General features: G+C 38.1%; 1 protein-coding gene across 2 annotated transcripts in view; it reads right to left on the bottom strand.

Annotated features, from left to right (window-relative positions):
* Positions 1–17,615, bottom strand: part of TOX3 (TOX high mobility group box family member 3) — an 84,043-nt gene that overhangs the window by 65,953 nt on the left and 475 nt on the right. The gene's annotated exons all lie outside the window — the stretch shown is intronic.

Below are 17,615 nucleotides of genomic sequence, written 5' to 3'. Positions count from 1 at the left end.
ATGAACTGAGTAGTCATACATCCAGTTCATTAAAATACTGCAGGGCCTACATTTTCTGAAGTGTTCAGTGATTTTGAGTTTCTCAATTTTCGGGAGCCAACCTGAGACGCTTTTAGGGGCTGATTTTAAGACCATACAGTGGACCTCCTCTGAAAATCAGGTCACTTTTAAAGTGCTTCAAATCTGGCACCCCAAAGGACATTAGTCACTTTAGAAAATATAGGCCCTCGCTTTCTGCAGTTTAGGCCCTGCAATTAAATTTAACGAAGACCTTATCGGGAACTAGTGTATGAAAATATATCACCCAACCTTTGTGTCCCCTTTCAAAATTAACTGGATTCTATGCTTTCTTTGTACATGGGTCCCCACAATCTGTTACAGCACCCCATCAGTATGAAATCCAAAATGGGGACAGAACTACACAGGAGGAGGAGGAGGAGGAGGACAGGATGACTGCATTAATTTGTACCTACTATAAAAGTAACATTTTTCTACCCAGAGTCCTATTTTCCATTACCTTCATCTTTGGAAAGTAGCACTCTTTTTTATAAAGACATTTTCTGCCTCTCCCAGTCTGTACTGACAGACTAATTTCTTTCTCTGTGAGTTAAAAGTAGCAGGATCTATGAGAACTAGCCTACGAGTTCTCAACTATCTTTTCCCCAGACGAAATTACTACAGCACTCAGAGGTAATAAAAACAGACTAAAGAGGATCAAAACTATAATGTTACTGCTTTGTAATCAGTAAAGGGAAACAAAGAATTATAAAAACCATTTATGAAAACAGCAGCCCTAACACTCAGATGTATAAAATAGTGCACAGATATCAGTGTGGGGTGTTCCAGATGGGTGTATCAGAGATAAACAGCCTTTACACTCTTATTTTCTACACCGTTAGAGCCACCAACCTAGGCTGATAGGCTCTAAACAGCAGTTTCTTACAAGATTAAGTGGCGCTAAATAGAAATCATTGGTCTCAGGATGTCATGGCTGAACACACAACTGCAGAGTCAAAAGTGTCCAGCTTGCTGTAACAAATCCATATGTTGCAGACAACAGTCACAATTACTAGGTAAATCACACAAACACACACACCTGCAGAGCTGGGATTGGAATCCCAGTGCTTCAGTTTGAAAATACAGTCATATACCACTTGAGGTAAAGGAAAATCTCCCTGGCATGTAAGTCATAGTAAGTTCCTTTTCCTTTTTGTGGACCAGCCACCAGATGACAAAATGCTCTCTTCTCTCATTCGGCGGCGGGCGGGGGGGGCGAGAGAGAAGAGAGAGAGAGAAAACTTATATTATGCTGGTAAAACAAAATGAAGAGGACTAAATGGGTGTTTATAGATTTCCTTCACCTTATCTCTCCATCCAGGAAGAGACCACTTTCTTTGTGGAATGTACTTTGATCATCAAGCCAGAGATACCTTCTACAAGCATGCCTCAAAATCCCTCCATTCCCGTCTGGGGATCATAAAGTTGGACATCATGGCTCCTATTTTAGGATCTCTTCACAAGATAAACAGATGATTTGATATTCTTAATTCTTATTCTCCCCTCCCCCCATCCCCAAATACAACTCACCCCTCTTACACATAAGGAGTAGCAAATACAATCCTATTATAAGCAGTGTACAATTAAAAAGTAAGGAGAGATATCTTCTAGGTTTCACGTGAACCAAGAGAAACCCCATATATCCCATTTATCACCATCTGGATGCTATCCAACAACAAACTGAGCCACATTCTTAAGGAATCATAGAATATCAGGGTTCGAAGGGACCTCAGGAGGTCATCTGTCCAACCCCCTGCTCAAAGCAGGACCGATCCACAATTAAATCATCCCAGCCAGGGCTTTGTCAAGCCTGAAGAGACCACAAGAAGATGGAATTCCATCTAATGACCAGATAATTTTCCCCTGAACTGCACTGAAGAGGAGGTGTGGATTCTGAAAGTACTAGCCTTTGTCCAAGCCTTCCTGAATAAATACTAATGCCAATTAGTGCTTAAATTAGAACTTTTCGATTTTACCTGTTGGAGAATTCCTTCTGAATTCATAATACAATGATAAACAATGGATAATGGGTGATGATGATGATAGAGTACCCAAATATATGATAGAAACCTCAAAAAGCAAATGCATTTCCTTGGCCCCAAAGAAATCTAAATCAGTCATGCACAACATGTCAGACTCAAACAGTCAAGAGGTATTGGCCCTGCTTTGAGCAGGGGATTGGACTAGATGACCTCCTGAGGTCTTTTCCAACCCTAATATTCTATGATGGGGGGGAAATAACAGAGGGGAAAAGTGGGCCGACAATCATATCATGCAGTTACTTAGTAAGGCATATACACATCATGATGGTTTTTCTTTTCATTAATATTTTCTTTAGTTCCCCTCTCTTCCTGTAGGCTCGTGGCGGAAGTGAATTTTTAAGTATTGGAAAGTGGTGGAGAGGGTTTGCTTGGTGTGCCTTTCAAAATGAAGAAAATAAACTGGAGGAAGCTTAAACTAGCAATATCCCAACATGAGGACTAAATTAGGAAATTATAAAATAATCCAATCTCTGATAAAAATAAATAAATACACTGTTACACATTTTTCTACAGAATCAGAGGGCAATACTGACAACATGACACTAGGTTAGGAAGGGAAATAGACCCACATATCTCAGAGGATATAATCCTAATCACTATGAAAAGTACAACTTCCCCCACTTTGTGGTAGGTGGGAAATTATTTATGGATACTTCTGTACACTAGTCTTAAAAAAGCAAAATAGATGCAAAATTTACAAGAAAATTCTAGCACGTGCGCCATGGTATGAGTGATCATTTTATCTCTCTTCCAAGAATGTACCAAACTGAAAGAATGCCGACGTGCTGTTAGACAATGGATACAAGAGCCATTTCAAGGATCTCCAAATTCCGTTAATTATGGTGTTAAGGCAATGTCTTGATTTACTGAAGTTAAACAAAGACAGAAAAATCCTTGTAACTGAACCCAAAAAATTGCACTTAATTACTATGGTTGCAAAAACAAATACCTATTATACATATGAGGATGACAAGAATAAAAGTATTAAAAGAAATGGAACAATTTATGCCTGACTATTTGAGGATAGATGGACATAGTGGAATTAAGTAGTTCTAAATGTATCCTTGATATAACTTTTATAACAGTACATGTAGTCACTCTAACCTTTAACTTACATTGCCTTGACTCTTTTGTAATCCTTTACTTTTATATCTGATACACTATACAATCACTTGTATATGAATATTTTATTTATATATATATATAATGTGTGTATGTTACCATCAATAGTTCTGTTTGTCTTTAATAAAAATATCAGGGACTAGATTGAACTAGAAAATGCTGACTAATCTGCTTGGCAAACAGAGTTTTTCCTGTCTCTGCCTCACACATGTCAACGGTCAGGATGGATTTAAGTTTCCAGCTTTCAATCCAAACATGGGGAAAGAACCACTATTCCTTTACTGAAAATTGCACAGGATCAAACTCAGACAGCAGTAGCTAGGGTGGAATTTCTAGAATGCTTATGGCCAGACCCTTCTGCATCTTGCAAACCACTTTTTACATTAGTGGGATCAGAGTTAAGGTGTGTCTATCCCTGTGGACTAAGAAAAGGGAAAGACACCCACTGTGCTAATTTCGTCTCTAATTACTTTCTGCAGAACTAAGACAGTCTGACATTGACCTTGTACACAAACAGGTCCAAGGACAGCTGAACTCACAATCACTTGGCATACCTCTGTGAAGAAATGTTTATTCTTTTCCACTGCCCAAATTAATGAGGACTTCATTTCTTAAGGGCATATCCTTAAAAAGTCATGAACACTTCCAAAGCCTTGAAACTCAGGCTACTAACTCAGGCTATAAACACCTCTAAAGGAACCATCTCTCCTGAGCCAACGAACACTTCAAGTCCCATGGGCCATATCCTAAGATGATGTAAACCATCTCAATTCCATTTTGAGCTATAACAATTTGCATCAGCTAAAGATCTGCCACATACCCGTAAGTGGCGGCATCAGTAATCTAATGTAAAAAGGAAAATTCCTTTAATCTCTTTAGATAGATAGTTTCCTTCTAGGCTCCTGGAGATTCCCCCCAGCAGGACACTATACAGTACTCTGTAGCTGAGATAAATTCAGTGTGGAGAGAATAGTATTGTAGATAATCATCCCTCGAGCAAAATTCAAGAGGTTTCTAATGAAACAAGAATGCGATCCCTCCAAGTCCAGGGATGCCTGATAATCACCCACAATAAAGCCCTTGCAGTTTCCATTCATAATCATTGAATCACTACAAAATGAGTCACCCATCTGACCTAGGATTGGCCATCTATCTCCTGTTATCTTTTAGAGATGGCAAAATAAATTAAATAAATGATTGAGCATGCCTCCAGAGGAGAAAATGGTTTTTCTTCCGGGATATCAAGCAGATTATCTACCAGGCTTGACGTCATCTGTCTCTGTCTGTAGTTCATAACACAGGAGAGGGAATGAACCAAGCAGCTGATGGAATCACTATAAATTATACAAACCTCTGTTAACTACTGACTTCACACATCGGTTCATGCTTTCACTAGCCAGTTTAGCCTCCCTCCAGTCTGACAATGTGGACTCTCAAAATCATATGGGTTGACCTGATTGCCCTCTAAAAAATTAATTTCCTTGAAATTCTGCACTGAAAGTTGACTGATACTTCTAAAATCCTTCTGTTGCAGGTTCTGGATTATTGTCCCATCTAGGGTTTGCTTTGTCAAAGCAGATAACCTCTCTTGCTCCCACCAGATTAGCCAATCCTTCCACTGGAACTCAGAACAACCTAGAGTGCAGGGACACGGCACATGAGGCAATTCTGTATGTTTTACTGCTGTAGAAGAACATAACAATGGTTGTCGTTTCATAAAGTAAGAAAGCAGGTCTTATGACTTAGTTTATGGCTGTATACCCCATTTTCGTCACCAGGGAGATACGTTGCTGCTGCTGGTGAGGCTGAGACATTGCATGTAGTGGCGGTTGTATGCAAGTTGGTACTTTAACAGCCAGGTGGATGGTTACTAACATTGTGTGGTGGACTTGTAGCACAAATTATTGTCACTGATTCCATTTATTTTCCAAACGGAATCAGGGAGTGGCCTTAACTTCTCAGATTATGGATACCTAAGAACTGGGGGACTAGAACCCAGGTCTGTGGAGTCTGGGACGGCTGATATTCCTATAGTACCCCCCAGTTTACTTTTTCAGCAAGTAGTTTGTGAAACTTCGATCAAATGTGAAAGTATAAGAACTATTTCTATCTTCAACCTGCCACAGATTTGCCATCAGAGACCTTACAACTATGTACGGGAGCATGATCTTATCCAGTTTCTCCTGCCCTTGGATGACTTTGGAAACCAGAGCTGGAGAAGAGAGAGTCACATGTGTTTTTGACAAATTTTAGCACCAAGTCCAGCACTTTCTCTAGGTTAAACGTCTGGAAGAGTTATGATCCTTCTTCTCAGAATAGGAACTTCTAAGAGAAGAGATTTTCTCCAAGAGAAAATCTTCCGCGGTTGGAACAGAATAACTGCCTCTTCCCCTTCACTGGCCAGCACTCACACAGAGATGCATTGTCTGAAATCTTCTTCATGTTTCTAAATTCAAGGATGTTAATGCTGCATCCATTCCAACAACTTTGATAACCTGAACTACTAATGTAAGTGAGGAGTGCTACAAATGTGAGCTCCCTTGCTAGGTACTAGAAGCTATCAGAATGAAAGAAGAAAAAGATTAATCCATTTTTTCCTTTTCTGTCTGGTTAGTATCAATGTTCTGTTTTTTGAATGAGTCATCTCTTTCTCTGGAAAGACAGCATGCATCCTCAGTCCCAGAAACTGCAGGTTTCAGAGCCCAGGGACACTAAAGACAAATCAACCCCAAAATTAACTGTAGCAACACTTCCCCATCCTTCACACCCTTATTTTCACCCTTCTTGCAGGTTCGCCACAGCTATCTTCCTTTCTTAAAAAATACGTGGCCTTTACAGAATTTTATGTGGCAGCAGGAGTACACTGGTATGACTCTTCAGAAAGAAATGTGAAAGTAGGGAATGAAGGTGAGGAATGCAGCAGAAAGAAGTAGGGGGAACGCATTAAAATAATGGTGAGAGGTAATGACATGGAGATGCCTGCTGCCAAAATTCTGGGCTAGATCTCAGCAACGGAACTACTGGTCTCTCATCGAGAGTAGCTGCAACCCATCAACCTGGACAAGTGAATATGAAGGTCCAGAACTGATTTTACTCTACAGAAACTGTATACTCCTTTTTATTCTCATATTTATTTTAAACGAAAAAGTTTACATTTTGTGAGGAACAAATGTAGTTGCAGGAGGCAGCAAGGAATACGTCTGATGTCAGTTCTCATCCATGCAGAAGATAAATGAAACTCAAGTCCTTTATATAGTTTGATGCCAGTTAGATTTTTATAATTTCTCGACCCTATCTAACTCTTCTGATGTCCTTATTTTTTTTTAATTTAGCTTATTATGAGTTGTTTGAGTCATAGAAACTCTGCAGGAGAATAAAGTCTAAAATAGCATAAAGCTCACACACATCATCATATGAATCAAGCTCTTTATCATCACACACCATACTGCTCATTTCTCATGATGAGAGAACTTTTAAAAGCATTTATTTAGAAATAATTGTGCATATGCATAGTGCCAAGCAGTATGAAATGTTATGCAGAGATGGTAAGCATGGAATGGGCCAGAAAGTCAGATACAGTAGGTCTATGGGAGACTAGGCCCATAAACATGCCATCAAAAATTCAACGACTCTAGAGAAGCCAAAGATAGAGTCCTAACCTTTCACAATAAAAAGTAGCCTCTTACCACTTTTGTGGTGCTATGAAAGCTCTTTTCAACCGAGTCAGACCCTTAAATTCGGTTAACATTTTAAAAAGAGACTATATAAAAGTATCATTTTCTGACTCAACCATTCTCATCCCTGTGTGTATTACAAGTCAGGGCTGCAAACTTTTCTGAAGAATAAGTTTATTACATTTTATTCCTGTTCGTCCTACAGAATCAACGCATCTGTAAGTGAGGGAGCTGGATTCTTTTCTGGTTCACACATCATCATCAGAGTTGTTCAAGAACCAAATTCTGTGACCTTTACTCAAGCAAAACTCCTACTGACTAAAGATATGGATAAAGTAATGTAGGCAAAAGGCTTTCTAGACTCTTTTGTGTCATCAGTAATCCAGTTCTGCAACCGGAACGTAGAGTGAAATATTGCAGTCCTCACTCAAGCAGAACTCCCATATGCTTCATAATATGAAAGACAGAAAGAGCCCTGTTTTATTTGCATTTAGTAAAAATATCTTGTTACTTAAAATGAGCAAATTAGATCTGCAAATCACTGTGACAATAACCATGGAACCGCATAATGCCATTTTTACAGTGACTTTTCAGAGCAGAGCTAAATTTCAAGTAGAAAGTTCAAGACTCATCTCAAGCTGGCAAATCTGACACTATCCCACAAATGGCTTTGCGTATGTACAGTGCCAAAGTGCTTTGTAAATCTAGGTTACCTAGTCATTTGTCTACCTCATCGTATCCTTCCATTTAGCATAACAAATGTGATTTCCTTTTATACAACTTCTTGCTAAAAACTGTGGGCTATATTTAGCCCTGGATTATGCTGGTTTTTACAGGAAGACCTCAGGCCTGGGTGGTGAAAGTCTGCCTGGGTTTGGGGTAGTTAAAAGCAATTAAAGTGGCTGGTATGAGCTAGAACCAGCCAACCCAAGTCAAAAGTGGGAAGCACTATCAGAGGTGGGGCATGACAACAGAACGCAAAGAGTGGGTTGATTCAGAACATTCCCCAGGCAGCCATTTGCTACTGGGAGCCAAAGACACAACATAAAACTGCCCTCTGCTAGCAAATCACCACCTGCCCTCGCCAAACATAAATCCTCATTCTCTTGAAGCAGCACCTAATGATCCGGGGTGCTGCTAGACTCCCCCAGAGCCAGCCACAGTGAATCAAGCCATCTGCTCATATACCATATTAGAACCTTCCAAATCCCACAAAGAATGCATAATTGTGTAGGGGAGTATCAGCTGAGTCCTTGGAGTAACAATTCTAGATGTATATTCAACAAGCTACAGATTTTTTTTTGTAAACATCTTCCATGAGTAATACAACGCAGCTATTCTGAAATGTGCTTTTCAAATGCTGAAATCTAAAGACAAAGATACCAGAATAAAACAGAGGACATAAGTTATCTGTTGTATATATTATACCACAAACAACAGGTAGATCTCTATCAAAAAAGCAACCATGCAAGCCTCTGTTTAGGTTAGGATGTCAGACTGCACCATCTGAAGTAATGTGCAATTCATCTACAGACATATACATGCTTCTTGGGCCTAACTCTCAATCACACTAAAGCCCCATTACATCATTGTGGCAGAGGAAAGGTGCCTTAAAGTGTGTGTTTAAAAGAAAGAAAGGAAAACAGGAGCACACATTGCATGACTTTATTTTAAAAAAGCTTACACCACAAAGCATACACTGTTCTTCTGCAGAAAGTCAGTTATGCCAATTCATCATATTGTATATAGTTTTGCGAATTCTTAGAGAGTCACAGACTTCAACCGTTACACATGTACAAGTATTCATTTCCACTGAGATCCATGACTATATGCAACATAAATGTTTCATGTTGTAGGCCAAAGTTGTGCTCTCAAATATTTTTGCCATTTATACTGAAGTAACTAGGGCTTAAGTGCAGATATCTAGGGTGGAAGTTGACTTGTAACTGTTTAGGTGTAAGGTTAAAGTGTTTCTAACCATTTTAAACAATGCAACAGAAAGAAACTCCATCTTGGGTTGTGGTGAGAAACCACAACCACAGAGTGTGTTACTACTGCCTATCAGTGAAATTCTATCTTTGTAGTTAGTACATAGTTGCTTGTCTATTAGTAGTAGTATTGTATCTTTATGCTTACAGGTTAAAACCCAACAAGGTTATTCTTTTACACATTCTATTTTCTAAAGCACACGGAATATCAATTTTCCAATACCTAAGTGACACTTCACTTAATTAAATTCAATACTGTTTATTCTACCAACTGAAACTGCTAAAAAAAAAAGACAAACCTCTGCCAATCGGAAACTAGCTTATGAATAAAAGTATAATTTAATTTAACAAATGCACTTTTATGAATAAGAGAGTTTGGCAATTTCCTAAACCACCTGAAATGCAGCTATTTATAAAAGCAGCATAACTATAAATAGAGTAACTGTAAAAGAGCTCAGTCATGAGATAAATATCTTCTGCTTTGAAAACAAACAGCTCTTCTGTGCCTCTCAGTCAATTTTTGTAGTTATCATAAAATATTTCACATTAAAATTAGGCATCTAAATCAATGTTTCGGTATTTAAATACGCCTCACTCCTACAAACACTTACATATATGACTGACTTTACACATGCAAGTTATCCCATTGAGTTTAATCGGATTACTCATGCATACAAAATTATTCACGTGTAAATGTTTGCAGGGATTAAATATGGATTCAGGTGTCTAACTTCAGGTACCCAGTTTTGAAATATTTGCTAATTTTCTTGTATCTCTCTCTCTTTAAAAAAAACTACTTGATTTCAATGCAAAGGGTGTGCCCCTTCTTCACTGTTAAATAGAACCCCCAAGTTTCAGCATCACCAGTAGATAGCTTGCTTCACAGTAAAAGCAGTTTTTGAACAAACAAACAAAAAAAAAAGGATTTGCAAATACTGCCTGAAAGGGAAAGTAGCTCTCAAACTGAAAATTACATGTAAACTTTACTACTGTTTTACTTTAGTGAATAAGAGACATCCATGAAAGCTCTACCCATAAAGAAGGCACTCACTCCAAAAACTGGGTGCATTTTTCAGTAAAATAGGAAAGGACAATTGACTTTGTAATACAGGTAGCTTTGAGCTTCTGAACCTCATTTACACATGCCTCTTTACTTATGTGGTAGTTCCATTAAGCTCAGTGGATAGAGTTAACTGAAAGAAAGAAAATGCAGACATAAAGGTATTGAGGCCCAAATCATTCATTGTATATTCATTAAAATGGGAAGAAATGGGAAGAAGAGATGTACCACTGCCTCTCCACAGCAACTCTCAGCTGATGAGATCCAAACCAAAACAGTTGCAGTATCCAGGATACCTAAAAGAACTCCAACAGATCCCCCTGCCTCTAGCAATTGCCCGCTCGCACACTAACATATCCTCTACTTTTACCTTCTGTGTATGCCACATCCACCTCTCCTCCACCAGAGTTAGCTCTTGGATATCCATGCTGTGGCCAGGAGGAATAATGCAAGGTCAAGGTGAACCACACATCGAGAATGTTTTTGCTACTGTAAAGTAGAATCAAACTATTGAGTTGCAAATTATTTTTCCCATGAAACACCAAGAATAGGCCTAATATACATCACTGAAACAATTCCCACATTGGATCAGACCTCAATGAGTATAAACAAAGTTAAAAACCAAAAGTGCTAGTGAAAAGAAACACGCTGCATTTCTATCCAAGAAATCTTATATGAGCTTAAAGTGACACAGTCAACTTGAATTTTTTTTTAAATTGACCAATTTCAAAAATTCCTGTTTGACAGGGAACCTCCTAATAATAGGTCTTAATTTTTTTTTGGGGGGGGGGGGGAAGGGGAGAGAGGAGAAGGGTTTTTCTGCTCCCATGATGATGTTTATAAGGGGTCGTTCACAAAAGAGAAACGGACCAGCTAACTGACTATGCAGGGGAAACAGTGAAAATGACTTTATATATACACCAAGTGTTGTCAAATAAACCATCTATTTTGATATGAAAACTGCAAATCTGAGAAGTAATTCTAGAATAAAGGATTTCTCCCCTCTCTTTATACAAGTTCAGTACTTGAATTAAATCTGTCTTTTTCAATATGTTGTTTTCATTGCAAGTAGAGAGAACACACAAAAAATAGCATTTGGATTTGGGCTGACAGGCCCAGAACACGAGGAAACAGATATGAAACGGTAACCTTATTGTAAAAATAAACATTTAATAATGGGCAAACATGATCTCATCAAAGGCTTCATCTTAATGTAACAAAATGGTAGAGACCAGAAGGTTCCTGTGTGATTTTGTTATCTAAATTCCTGATTAGTTTTTCTCCCTGGCGTTCTCAATTTTGGTAGAAATCATCTCCAAGATACCAGGGTGACTGGCACTCTATAAATACATAAGATAGAGAGGTAACGGTATGGACCACTGCTATCAGATAAGAGTTTTAAACATCTGAGTACTCAGCCTTGCCGTTAGGTATTTAGCTGCATATTGTCAGGGCAGTACCCAATTTTATGTCATGCTGTAAGCAGCAATGGGAGTCTACAGACCAAAACGGCAGATTGTTCACTTAAGGCCTTGATTCTGCAAACAGGCATTTGAGTAATCCCACTGAATTATCTATTTTATGTCTACATAACTTGGGTGTTTTTATAGTGTTACTGAACTCAATAAAACTACTCAAATCCAATATCAGTAACAACAACAACAACTCAACTCAAAAACTTGTCCCTTCCACCAAGAGAAATTGGTCCATTTAAAGATATTACCTCACCCTATCTTGTCTGTCTCATATCCTGGACCAACAAGGCTACAACTACACTACAAATCAATAATAATTATAACATTTACATTGCAATAAGTAGCACCTAAAGGCTACAACCAGTTTGGCCTATCGTGCTAGGCACTGTGCAAAAATATAATACAGTAGAAACTCAGTTACGAACACCTCAGGAATGGAGGTTGTTCCTAACTCTGAAATGTTGGTAACTCTGAACAAAACATTATTCAACAGTTTACAACTGAACATTGACTTAATACAGCTTTGAAATTTTCCTATGCAGAAGAAAAATGCTACTTACCCCCCCCCCCTTTTTTTTAGTAGTTTACATTTAACACAGTACTCTACTGTATTTGGTTTTTTTGGTCTCTGCTACTGCCTGATTCCATACTTCCGGTTCCAAATGAGGTGCGTGGTTGACTGGTTAGTTTGTAACTCTTGGGTTCTACTGTAAATGGAAGTCCCAGCCAAAGAGCTTACAATCTACAAAATTGCACAAGTGTTTGCAGTAGAGTGTAAGCAATTACCTGTAACACTGCTACCAAAATTTCACCTCACTTCCTCAGTAGAACTCAACATGATCATTTTATATCAAAGAATAATATTTTAAAGTAAACAATCTTATGAGAACAGGCCTCAAAAGGATATTTAAAAAATAATTTTCCTCATTCTTGGAAATATTTTTTTGAGAATTAATTTGTCACAAACTATCACTTCATATTTTTTAAAAGATACATGTTTGGGCTTTTCATATACCATACTAAACATACTTCAGAAAATCTTTAATAATAAACTATTGCACTTTACTTTTCTTATACTATTGTACTTCATTAAAATCCTTGCTGATTAAATTGTAATTAGTTGTAAAGAAACTTGCTGACAAAACAGCTTCTGCTATGTTAACTGTTTTTAAAACCAATTTCTCCCTGTGTCATACATACAAATGGTTTATTCAATACAGACGTTGCATTATTTGAACAAAAAAATTATACACTGCACAATCCAATTAGTGTCACCACTATGCACAAGCTCCTTCAAAAAAAAAATAGTCCTTTGTAAAGTTGCTGCCCTTGACATATAGGAGGCTTGTTTTCTAAGCTAGCTGTTCAAGAAGACTCAAGTAAAGAAAAGCTGTAGATCATTCTTCAGAAAGACAACGTACTGCAAGAGCTAGTGATGGCACAAACCGTAATTTTTATTCTAATTTTGGATTTTCACTGTTCCTCATGAAGCCTGTATTAGTAAAGCGCAATGGCTTGAAAAAGGTTTCAGTGATATCAGAATTCATGCCTCTTTGGAGGAAAGGGAATCTCAGATGGAACATTCTTGGTCCCCGGAGGACAGGGGGGACATTTTGCACTATTCTCTGGTTCCCCACAGAAGTTGCCTGTAAAGTGTTGAAATGTTGACGGGTCTGTTTACCATTTTGGGCAAGCAACAGTTCAGTAAATTTGTCAGCTATCCAGGAGGATCACTGAACTATAATGGTGATAAAATGTCAATCCAGAAAGAGGTGATAAGGGGAGAGATCACAGATCCTTATTTGGATTGTCTCCTATCTCACGGCCTTTAGACTGAGTTGTCTGGGACACGTGGGGAACCCTATGCTTATATGCATAACCATGACCAAGCAGCAATAGTGGGTTACAGCCAACTTAAAACTCATATTTCTCTTTGAAAATGCACACTGCTGCATATGTCTTAAGGCATTCAGCTTATTACCAGGGATCCTCAGCCACCAAAAGGAAACAGAGTTTTCCTTTCATTCACTACTGTACAGCCAGACTAAAGGCTCCCCATGACCCAGACTACTGCTGTCTCTTCTCTAACTCTATTAAAATATAGGATAAACTCATTGTTAAACCCATAAGATACAAGATATTTCAGCCAAAAATGTCAAACTCTGGCATCCAAATATGGATTTTTGGTGCCTAAATTTAGGCACCCAAATTTGAAATTTTTGACCATCAAGAGCATCTGTATGGAATAAATACACTGTATTTCAATAAAAATGTAAATGTTAAATAATGCAGCAAATTTTGTTCAGTTCTAATACGATAACTCACTTAAGCACCAGCCTGTGGTTGGGTTTTTTGTTTGTTTGTTTGTTTTAAAAGCACCATGAGAATTATGGCTGCTATACAGACTTCCTTATTCTCTCTGACAAAAAGTTCCATAAATATTTTCAGTTCAAGGCACATAATCTACTCAATAACTGGAAAAAGTTTATTTAGGAAAAAAAAACATATAGCCTACATCCAAAATTACTGTCTATCAGCAGAATCATAAAAGGGAGCAAGACAGAAGCAGAATGTGTAACAGCTGGTCTCTTTCAACCTTTTATAATTTTTTTACAACTCTTTTATGGTGAATTTTTTAGTGCCCATAAATATAACAGGCCTGGACTAGAAAGAGGCATACTGCAGTCCCTCTACCAATGAGAGATGGGTCTCCTCCTTGAGAACTACCATCAGTCCTAACACACAGAGGGGCAGGTTATGTACTTTGATTACCCAACTACCTTCACAACTGTATGGAAAATTTATGAAGTACTGGCCTAATCCTGAAAAGCATTTAAGCACGTACTTCACTTTAAAATTTGTAATTAATCGTATTGAAGTCAATGAGATCCAGCATGGACCAGATAAGGCACTGATCTAAGTTCTTAGTTCTATGCCTGGCTATGCTGGTGACCTTGGACAAATCACTTCACATTTCTGTGCCTCTGTTTCGCCGATTGCTCTTCAGCTATTTATTTTGTAAGTTCTTTGGAGCATACTATGTGCTTGTACAGTGCCTAGCAAAATAGAATCCTAATCTAGAAATATCTAGAAGCTACTATAATACAAACAATACTTGGACTATTCTTGTGCTTAAATACATTGCAGGAGGGGCCTATCTGATTTCCAAACGAATAGTCTTCAAAATCAAGGTGCTACCCCTTGGAAATAATTACCATAACACTGAGTAACCAACAGTGTGACATTAAGCTTGAGAGTAGCAACTTTTAGAGGCTGTTCTGGTGGAAGAAATCAAGTTAGCCTTCTTGTGTACTGCATACCTGCAGGTACACAGGTTTAGGTTATGACATTTATACCAGAGTTCTGTTTAGGGGTAGGCAGAGTCACCTGGCCTCCAGAAGAGTGACAGAGAGATTGTCCGTTAGGCGGAGGGCGGGAGAGGTATGTTAGAGTGAGAATTCTGCTCCAATGATTATCTCTAGCATATTTACCCAACATCAGTGCTTGTGTTGAAATTTTTAGACATCATAACTCAACAATTAATTTGCAGTGGCTGACTCATGAATCGTCAACTACACTTTTTAATCACACTGGCAATATTTTCATAGAAACTGTGTTTATGCAGTGATATGTTCCAACAGGAAAACATTTTATTTGTAACATCACACAATTTTTTTCCACAGCAACTCAATGGTCACAGGTAATGTCATTGGCACATTACAAGAGGAATATGAATACAGATTGTAACAATGAGGCAGAGTGGTCAAGTGGACAGGGAACTCAGCTGGGAGTCTGAAGACCTGGGGTGAAATCCTGGCCACACTGAAGTCAATGGGAGATTTACCATTGACTTCAATGGTGCGAGGATTTCACCCTTGAGTTCTATGCTTTCAATTCATCCCAGTGACTAAAACAGTTTATTTTGCCTAAGCATATCTGCAAAAATAATAATAAATAATAATCCTTCAAAACTAAACTTAATAAGAGAACTTGAAATGATGCATAGATTTTAAGGCCAGAAGAACCCATTGTGATTGTGTAGTCTAACCTTCCTTTGTGAACTCTGTTTTTAAGGGGGTGGGGAGTATATTTTCCATGCAAGAGAATAACTACAGAAGATAGGTGAGCTATTGAGTATAGGTAGAAGTCAAACCTAACTTACTATAGAACAGGAGCCTCCCTTCTAGGAACTCAATCACAGACTGCACTTCTGTTCTTGAAACACCTGCACAGTATGCTATTGCTTTCCAGACTGATCCTAACGGGAAATGATACCCATCAATCCCAATAACATCACTGGGAACTGTGAGTGCATGCGTCTGCTCAAGATCAGGCCCTTAACATGCAAAGATTTATCTGTAACAACTCACACAATGTAGATCTTTACAAGTTCTCCTCTAGTTATAAAAATGTCTTCTGCTATAGGTTGAAGCTTGGCCTACTAGTCTTTACCAAAACTGTGTTCACAAGCACAGAGAAATAGAACTTCCATTAGATTTTCCAAAAATCTTACAGGTCAAGAAGTTAGTTACTTCTAATGTTCGTGGGATATGTGCACTAATTTCCTTTCCTGCCTGCAATAAAAATGTATTCAGTATCTGATTTTAGATGTGAACTTTATGTGCATGTGCACCAACTGAGTTTACACAACAAACTTCAGGTTTTGGAGTTATTCATGATTTTGGATGCAACAAGCACTGTATCAATAAGAAATTTCACAGTAGATTGTAGTGCCTCCAACATAAGTACACAATGTGTATAATACAATAAAAATGTTAATGAATAAATACATTTATGTCAAGTAAATGACAAACGTTTTCAAAATTAGTTGGTGTACCAAACAATGCATGTTTACTAGGCATTTTAGCATTTCTGAAGCCTTTAAAAGCATTCAAAACTTGACACTCATGTTATCTTCATTCATGTTTTCTTTTAATATTAACTATTAACAAAGCAGCATGCTAATAGCCTCCGTGTTGTATTCAGTGAGAGCATGCGCAATGTGTGAGTCATGTACATTTCCCGGGAAGTCTGTTCTACATCTCCCAGTGAAAGCATATCTGTGTTTTAAATAGCAAGGCAGCTCACAAAACAGCACTCTCAAGCTTCAACATTGCAGCAATTGAAATTAGAATTATTATTTGAAGAGGAATAGAAAAGTATAGTTGTGATATCCACTTGTCTGTCATTTTTTCATGTGAGTTTCTCCATACTCAGATATTGTTCCACCCATTTATTCTGATCCCAAATTATGTCTCCCCTGAAGTGATCTCTGTGTTTCCTCAAACTTTAACTAGGCATTCGCAAAGGATTCTAGAACTAGAGTTAACATAAGTTAACACATTGTGCAGCACCCTTTCTTTCCCCAACATTTCATATAGTACCTCACAAAAGGCCCCAGAGGTTGGGCAAACACAGCACTAGGAAAAACACAGTGTGAAAGGGACCTTTATGTACATGTGAGAGGGCCCAGTGCTAATAGCTCAATGTGCTATTGACACATCCCAGTGCAAACAGCTAAGTCTTTTTCAAAATAGCATGAGTCACAGTGTCATTCTTAACTTCACATTTTCCATCTTTTGGTAATTTGTGAAACAAACTGTCTTGATATTATTTAAAGACATACTTTGTAAATAAATTGACACACTGGGGAACAACTACTTCTTCTGACTAGCAACATCTGTTGTGAAATCCACAAAACCACAAGAAAGGTGTGAAAAACAAATACAGTAAGCACGACTGCAACTTCTTTGACAATATCCAAATCAAAATGGTTATTCCCTTTTAAAGTTAGCAGCTGAGGTACATAAACCTCTAGCTAACCCTCCACTTTGTAATAATCCTTTATTTAGCGACTCGATAAAACTGATCTGAAATAATCTGAAAGAATAGAATGAACGAATTATTAGAATAATCTCTTTCTTTCCCCCACAACAGAGATGCACTGTCTGGAAGCATCATTTCCATCAGAACTCTGCTATAACATAACACTGGGAGCAGAAGTCGGTCCAGCCTCTGAAAAACTTCACAAGTGCTGGCCCTGGATAGAAATCTCACTCTGCTACTATGGACTCAAAGAAGCTGTCCATTGTTCCCGACATGTGGGGGAAAAGCAGCGCATCTTAAAGTTATATTTAATAAAAAAACTGCACAAGATCCTTTGCCCAGATGAAAATACTTGGTTCCTTAGTAATTCT

The sequence above is a fragment of the Eretmochelys imbricata genome, chromosome 12 (genome assembly GCF_965152235.1).
Source record: "Eretmochelys imbricata isolate rEreImb1 chromosome 12, rEreImb1.hap1, whole genome shotgun sequence".
NCBI lineage: Eukaryota > Metazoa > Chordata > Testudines > Cheloniidae > Eretmochelys > Eretmochelys imbricata.
This window is presented reverse-complemented; position numbering and strand designations above follow the sequence as displayed.